Raw genomic sequence first — 8995 nt, 5'->3', positions numbered from 1 at the left:
GAGCTCTGCCTCACTGCTACACCTTGCTTCCAGCTTCCTAAGCTGCATGACAAAAGGAGACCCAAAGCCATGTGGTTCTTGTCCTGGCTGCCACGCTGGGGTTTAAATCCCAGTGCCATTCTTCCTCAGCAGCCCCATTTCCAACTCCTTCCACAATAAATGCTAGCATTCCCATATTTTTCCAGCGTTTCTGGGCTGCCATAGCAATTCTGCACAGATGTGGCCCTGTGGCATTGAGCCAATCATCTCCAAGGTCTCACCAGGCACTGTAACCAGGGGGAGTTGCCTCCCAATTACACCCGGGGTGGAAGTCACTTCCATCTCCCTGGTTCAAAGCATGGGCACAGCTATTTAACATATCCATGAAACCAGTTAAAAGTTATAGATACGTTAAATAACCACAGCTCAGGTTAATTACAAAACTGTTGCTATGCAGAATGACTCTCAATGGCCTGCTCCATGTGTCCCATCCCCCAGTTCAGACTTATGGGGGTAAGGACATCCCATCTTTTTAATATTTCCTGGACACCCTGAGTTCTGGACCCCATTACAAATCCTCCTTTGCGGGGGGGGGGGGGGGGCCCTGGCTGCATCCTCTTACAAAGAGGCAGAAAGATGGTTTGAGTTTAAAATGCCACTTTTATCCTGGCTGGTGCGGCTCACTGGATTGAGTACCAACCTGCAAACCAAACGGGCACCAGTTGGATTCCCAGTCAGGGCACATGCCTAGGTTGTGGGCCAGGGTCCCCAGTAGAGGGCCCACGAGCGGCAACCACACATTGATGGTTCTCTCTCTTTCTCCCTGCTTTCCCCTCTCTTTAAAAATAAATAAATATTTTTTAAAATGCCACTTTTTTTCTCTGCATTGAGAGGCAGGCCCAATTGTTCCCAGGATTTCGCAGCTCCCTGCTCTCCAGGAGGGGAATATAGACTGTCTTACAGTCTATGGGTGGGAGGGTGAGGGTGAGATTTTCTTCCTCCTTGTATACTTGTTTACTTAAAGTGGGCACGGTGGGGCCAAGCCTAATTCCAAAGAGAGTTGAATGCAGGACTTGGGTTAGGCAGGTCAGGAATAGTGTCACCTCCTGCTGAGCGCGTGACCTCACCGGGTTAGAATCCTGCTCAGCTGGAAAACAAATACAGCAATTACTCTGTAGCAAGATAGACAAAAGTAGGGGAGGGGAGGGGGTGGTAGAGTGAAGCAAATTTGAACAAAAGGCATAGTTAGGCGAAAGAGGCCTGGAATCCCCACTGCAGGTTAAAAATCTTGTCTCCTTCTGAGGACTAAACGTAAGGAGGGGATCAAGATGACGACAGTGAAGGTCAAGTTGAAGGATAGTATTTTAGTTAAGAGATCGGTTCATGGGCCAGAGTTCCTGGTCGCCCAGTTTGTACTGAGGCCAGGCCGTGTTACAACAAAGGATCAAGCACTTGGGTTTGAAGTCTGTAAGTCCCAGAGCTTTTAAATTGTATCCTAACTGACAGGGGACTCAAGACTTGGAAAATTTTAGCTTAAGGTAAATCTAGCAGGTAATGTGTATGTTAAGCTTTCGTTTCAGAAACTACAGATAAGGCCCATCCTGGCACCTGAGAAAAGCAGCCGACCTCCTGGGGCATTGGCTAGAGATTACTGCCCGGAGACTTCCATACCAGGAAGAAGCAGGCAACTACCCCCCCCCCCCCGCCCCCCAGACAGCTAATTGCCCAGGACAGGAATGTTGCAGCTGCTGAATTTCAAAGCCCTTACCGCACCTTGCTTGTTCTCCCCCACCCACCTTATAAAAGATCTGGCCAGGAAAGAGAAGGCAAGATGGTTTGTTAGGGTATGAACCCGCCATCTTCTCGGATTGCCGGCCATCTGAATAAAGCGCCCATAAAAGATTCAATTGCTGTCATTGCTTATTGGATTTGGTAGTGACAGGCAGCCTGAACGCCAGTGTCTTTTCCAGTTACACAACAGCGAGTCCTTGCTTGGGTGGGACTGATTGAGTGCTGCCCATTTTAAAAAGGAGGGAGATCTCAGGGATGAGAACAAACAAGGGGTGGGGTGAAGGAGGTTTAAGGATGGTGTCCTTACCTCACACGATCTAGAGATCTGCCACCAGAGTCAAGCGTCCTCGAGCCTGAGGTCAGACCAACCACTAAGATGCATCTCAGAGTCAGGTGTCCCTGGGCCCTGAGAGCAGACCGAACCAGCAGGGAGACAGTTGGAAGTGTCCCTCCCAGCTAAAACCATGGGAAAGTGATAGACCCAGGACCTGGGTTTATGACACCTAGGCAGGGTGGAGGGGGCTAAGCTATTACTTATGTTCGTTCTGAGAGTCAGGGAGACTTACCAATTGCTGACCGTGGGAGGGTGAGGAGGAGGCTGTCTGTAGAGTCCAGAGAGATGGAAAAGAATTAGAATCCTCTTTCCAAACCTCGAAGATACAGCGTTAGGGGGCTGGCCCGACTTGACCTCCCGCTGCCCACTGCTCCCCTAGTCAAAAGTCTCAGGAGGCAGAGGAAAGGGAGAAATAGAGAATGTCCCCAAACAGGTCACACAAAAAAAGAGAATGTCTTCGTAAGGACCACCAAATGTTAGGGTGGTCAGTTATGTGGGCTGTGAAAGAATTCACGAAGAGAAGAAACTGTAAGCCCTGGCTGGCGTAGCTCAGTGGATTGAGCACGGGCTGCAAACCAAAGTGTTGCAGATTCGATTCCCAGTCAGGGCACATGCCTAGGTTGCAGGCCATGGCCCCCAGCAACCGCACATTGATGTTTCTCTCTCTCTCCCCTCTCCCCCTTCCCTCTCGAAAAATAAGTAAAATTATTTTTTTAAAAAAAAGAAGAAACTGTAGAGTCAAGTTTTTATTCACTCCCCAAGAAAGGAGTGACTTGGAGAGACACCCCAGCACTGAGGGGATTTGAGCTTTTACTGGATTGCAATTGGATCACAGAAGGGTGGGGAGGGGTGTGATCCCTGGGCTGTTCTGGGATTGCCACAGGAGAGGTTTTGGGTGGTTTTGTATAAACTGCAGTTTGCTCCACCAATGTTATCTTTTGCCTGCAGCTGTGGGGCAGGGCAGTTAGTCATCTATTCTCGTTGTCCAGTAATTTCCAGTCCTGGGGACAAAAGCTCATTGGAGTGAAATGGCAGTCATGTTTAACAAGGTCATAGGTGTCTTCCGCATCTTTGCGGTGCCACACCACAGTAGCAAATGGCAGCAGCTTTACCTTTTCACTGTCTGTAATTGGATATTTGTAAGGCAGAAGGCTGCCCCCCAATTTGAGTTTATCTGATGTTTCTGCATGATTACATTTTTGGCAGGAATACAGAAGTGTCATTGGGTCTTCAGGAAGCATATCTGGAGGTCTGAATGTTAGTTTGCTTTATTGGCTGTAATGTTAACTTTGATCTCTGCACAAATGCAATAATTATCCATTTTTCCACTATAATTTCATTTGGTGAATGTTTAGTATAAATTTCATACTGTATTTTCATGTTATTAATGATTTGTAGAGAGATATTGGGACTATGTAAATTCTGTTCCTCCTTGAACTTTCACCTAGTATAGTATTTTTAGCATTACTTAGTGATTCTCATCTGCACTCCTTATCATCATGATGGTATTGATTTCTAATTCCACCATTACTTCTACATTTACAGATTAGCATTCTACTTTAGAGTTTATATTTCTTTCTTTTGTTTTGCCACCTTTTATTCCTTCACATCTTTCTTTATACTACATTATGAATGCTGCTTATTTTGATGTTCAAATACCTCAAATTTCTTCCTCTCTTCTTCTTCATGATTATGTTATTCATTGAAATAAATTGGTTTTTAGGCTTTACTGTTTCATATTTTTCTCTTCCTTTTTTTAGCAAGTGAAACATTAATATGGTTCTAATAGCCAGAACCTTATAAAAGGAATGATCAGAGAAATGTGTTGAGTGAATTTCAAGCCCTGCAGATGTCTGGAGGTAGAGGGTCCTTGTGGTGGATCTTATAGAATTGAAGTCCCTTGGGCAAACGTGTGTTCAAATTCATTTTTGTCACATATAGCTTTCTCATCTCAGGCAACTGTCTTAACCACTTGAAGACTTCACTTTTAAATATGAAAATAGGTAGACAAAAAAGGTTACAGTAGAAGAATGAATATAAATTGCATGTTAGATACACAGTCCAATGCCTGGTAAATAATTACCAGATATTTATTAATGATAATAATATCTAATAAATATTTTGCAATCATATTACAAGAGATCTTATATATTTTTATTGCTTTGAGAGAGAGAAACACTGAATTGCTGTTCCACCTATTTATGCATTCATTGGTTGATTCTTGTATGTGCCCTGACCGGGGATCAAACCCACAATCTTGGCATATCAGAATGATGCTCTAGCTGAGCTACCAGCCAGAGCAAGATCCTACACATGTTAACAAATGTTAGTTTATTATTTGTTTTCATATTTTTTGTATACAGAGCCCAGTAATTCTTGGAACAAAAGATTACTTATAAAGCCTTTGTAAATTGTCCAAGTAACCTGTGGGTGAATCTTCTTAAATAATTTAATATTTAACAGATTAGTTCTAATGATTTAAAACTGTTTTTAAGAGGTATTCATTGTTTTATTTAGTATGTCCTGTGGATGTGGGGAGTGATAAATTGGAATAATGCATTTGTACATATATACATATACACACAAGAATGCTGAGAAAATAGAATTAGCAGCTCAATGATATTGCTCTACCAACAATTTGGTTTGCTCCATTTGATAATAGACTGTCCAGTCTACGTCCATACCATCCTGAATGCTCCCAATCTCACCTGATAGTAGATTGTGCAAGCATATTGATGAGAAGTTAACTGTCAGTCTCCCTTTGAAAAGCATGAGGACATGATTAGAGGTCAATAATTAGAGGTTCTCAACTGTGGCTGAAATATCTGGCCCCAAATGGCCAATAGTGCTGAAACAGGGAAACCCTGGTTTATCTGAAGTATTCTCAAAGAGAATGATATCATCCCCTAGGGAGGACTTGTATGTTATGGAATGAAACAAATCTTACTTTCAGTACATAAAGCATAGATATACACATTATACATAAACAGATATACAGTTGTTCTGTGACACTAAAATTTTGCTGGGTAGGAGAACAGGTAACAAAGCTTTAAAAGGCTCTTTAACGAGCTAATAAAAAGTTTAAAAATACTAGCATTGATATTAAATTTTAATAATTTTTTAAAAAATCACCTGTCACTAAAAAGCACTCTCTACATGGCCAACATTATTTGAAGTACATATAATACTTTATCTAACCCTGGGAAAATCTCAGGTAAATTCTATCCATGTCCACAATTGATACATAATTAAACTGAGGCATAAAAAAATTAAGTTTTACAGAGGGTTTTGTGACTAGTAAGATCTAGGATTTTAATAAGGCATTCTGGCTCTAAAGTCCATGCTTTCTACCCCTACATAACACTTGTCTACTCCAATAACTTGTATGATCTATTTGAGTATAGATTTTCCAAACATATTGATGGTCTCTGAACTTTATCAGTCTCCTCAGAAGCATGTGTGAATACTAAGGATTAAATGTGGGTAAAAGTTAGGAAGTGTTTTCCCATCGGTAATCCAAAAGGGACCAGCCTTTCTCCAAGTGACTGGGATTTTACCTGTGAGGTATTATAACTGCAGCATCTTCAACTGCTCATGAATCTTATCTGCTTCTGGTTTTCTTACCATCAGCCAAAGCTTTTCTTAATACTCCAAATGGTTTATTATATATTGTTTGAAAGGTTTATTTCCTGAGCATTGCAATCATCATAAGGTTTCAGAGATTGTGGAGAGATGAACTGTCTGATGTTTAATGACTAATAACATCATTCCCATTTTCCTTTAGCAAAAAACCACCAAGAGTTAGCCAAATCAACATATGCCCATCTCATTAATATCTTCATTCCTCGACTTCAGTTACTAGAAAGTGTCACCATGTAATTAAGTTCTGACCAATGGCATCAAAAGAGTCATGAAGAAACAGAAGAGACAGAAAACTGAAATTGACTGATAACAAAAAGATCGAATCAGTAATCAAAAATACCCCAAGAAAGTAAGGCCCATGACCAGATCGCTTTGCTAATGAATTCTATCAAATATTTAAATAATAATTAATTCAACCCTTCTCAGTATCTTCCAGAAAGTTGAAGGAGAACATTTCCAAACTCATTTAACAAAGTCAGCATTACCCTCATACCAGAACCAGATAGGGGCACTACAAGAAAAGACAAATATAGATGCAAAAGTTCTCAACAGAATTCTAGAAAACCAAGTACAACATCACATTAACAAGATCACACACATACCAGGGCACTGACAGCACAGCATTAGGAAGGAAGAAAAAAAAAAGAGAAAGAGAGAAAGAGAGAAAAGACCATACATCATGATCAAGTGAGATTTATCCCTGCAATGCAAAGACAGTGCAACACATGCAAATCAATAAATGTGACAGACCACATTAACACAGTGAAGGACAAAAATTATATGATCATCTGACTAGGTGTAGAGAAAGCAGTTGATAAAATCCAACATTTATTATGATGAAAAGTCACAACAGATTAGGTATAAAAGAAATGTACTTCATAATCATAAAGGCCATCTACGGCAAGCCCACAGCTAACATCATACTCAGCATTGAAAAATTTCGAAGTTTTCCCCCTAATACCAGGAAGAAGACAGGGATGTCCACTCTCACCACTTCTATTCAACAGTACTGGAAGACCTAGCCAGAGCAATTAGACAAGGAAAAAAAGACATCCAAATTAGAAAGAAAAAAGTAAATTTGCTTATTTATAGATGATATAATCTTATATAGAGAAAACCCTAATGACTCCAACAAAATTGTTGGCTAATAAATGAGTTCAGTAAAGTTAGAACGTATAATCAACATACAAAATTCAGTTATTTCTTTAGTTAAAATTTTATTTATTGATTTTAGAGTGAGAAAGGTGGGGGGGTGGAGGGAGAAAAATAGAGGAAGAGAGAGAAAAATAAATTTGTTGTCCCACTTATTTATTCATTGCTTCTTGTTTGTGCCCTGACTGGAGATTGAAACCATAACTTTGGCACATCAAGATGATACTCCAACTAACACAGCTACTTGGCCAGTGCTCAGTTGTATTTCTATACATTAATGGCAAACTATCAGAAAGAGTAATTAAGATAACAATTCTACTTACAATATCATCAAAACAATAAATTACTTAGAAATAAGTTGACAGAACTGTACACTAAAAACGGTAAGAAACTGAAGAAGACACAAATAAATGGAATAATATCCCATGTTCATGGATCAGCAGACTTAACATTGTTAAGATGTCCATACTACCCAAAGCCACATACAGATTCAATGTAATTCCTATCAAAATTCCAATGGCATTTTCAAATAAATAGAAAGAAACAATCTAAAAAATTCACATGGAACCAAAAAAAGACCCCAAATAGTCAAAGAAATCCTGAGAAATAAGAAGAAAACTGGGGGCATCACACTTCCTGTTTTCAAACTATGTTACAAAACTATAATAATCAAAAACAGTATGATACTGACATAAAAACAGATACATAGACCAATAGAATAGAATAGAAAGTCTAGATATAACCCCATGCATATGTGATCAACTAATCTTTAACAAGGTCACCAAGAACACATAATGATGAAAGGATAATCTCTTCAAGAAATGGTTTCCAGAAAACTAGAAATCCACATGAAATTGGACCCTTATCCTATACCATGTGCAAAAATCAACTCAAAATTCATTAAGACTGAAATCTAAGACTTGAAATTATAAAATTCTTAGAAGAAAATTTCCTTAACATTGGTATTGGCAATGATTTTATGACACCAAAAATCCGTGGAACAAAAACAAAATAAACAAGTGGGACTATATCAAATGAAAAAGCTTCTGCACAGCAAAGAAAACAATCAGCAGAGTGAAAATGCAACCCCACAGAATGGGAGAAAACATCTCAAATCATATCTGATAAACGGTTAACCTCCAAAATATACAAGAAACTGACAACTCAATAATAAAAAAATTAATAACCCAATTTTAAAAATGGGTTAAAGACTCTAATAGATATTTCTCCAAAGAAGATACACAAATAGCTAAAAGGTATATGACAAATGCCTGAACTTCTGGTAAAGATGGTGGCATAGGTAAACACAGTTCACCTCCTTGCCCAATGACATCAAAATTACAACAAAAATATAGAACAATCATCATTCATGACCATCAGAAATTGAGTTAAATGGAAGTTTGACAGCTATAGAATTAAAGAAACCACTTTCATTCAGGCTGGAAGGAGTGGAGACATGGAACAGGTTGTTTCCACATCTGCCTGTGGTGGATAAAAATTCAGAAGGGACATCTTGGGAGTGAGGAGTTCCAGCCCCACACCAGGCCTCCCAGCCCAGGGTTCCAGTGCCAGGAAGATAAGCCCCCATAACTTCTGACTGCAAAACCCAGCAGGGGTTGAGTTGATGGAAGAAACTCCTGGAGTTCCAAGTAGTTTCTCTTGAAGAACCCCCATAGGAATTTACTGACTGACCCTCTGAACTCCAGCACCAGGGTAGCTGCTTGAAAGGCACCAGGGAGAAAAGTGGAGTGCCTGGCATCAAGGCGAGAGCTGGGGGACAGCCTTCTCCCAGACAGAAAGGTGGGCCATTGTCCCTTTTCTGAATGTTCCCCCACAGAGCCACAGAGCTGGCAGGCTGGTGCCATATCTGAGACTCCATCAACCTGCTAAACACTGTTTGCCCCACCCTAGAGATCCCCAGGGACTCCGTCTCACCTACTTACAGGCCCACCCAAGCTACTTCTCCATATGAATGGCTGGTCTTGGCTCACAACTTCACAACTTCCTAAATCTTCTCAAAACAATCCTCAGCTTCAGGGAGCCCCTGACCCCCATAACTCTTGCTAAGAGGCCCTAGGCCTAGAACTAGTGGCAATC

This window comes from Phyllostomus hastatus, unplaced genomic scaffold, assembly GCF_019186645.2.
Source record: "Phyllostomus hastatus isolate PE091 unplaced genomic scaffold, TTU_PhHast_1.1 phas_contig_468, whole genome shotgun sequence".
NCBI lineage: Eukaryota > Metazoa > Chordata > Mammalia > Chiroptera > Phyllostomidae > Phyllostomus > Phyllostomus hastatus.
The sequence above is the reverse complement of the archived record's forward strand: the minus strand, read 5'-3'. Positions refer to the sequence as shown.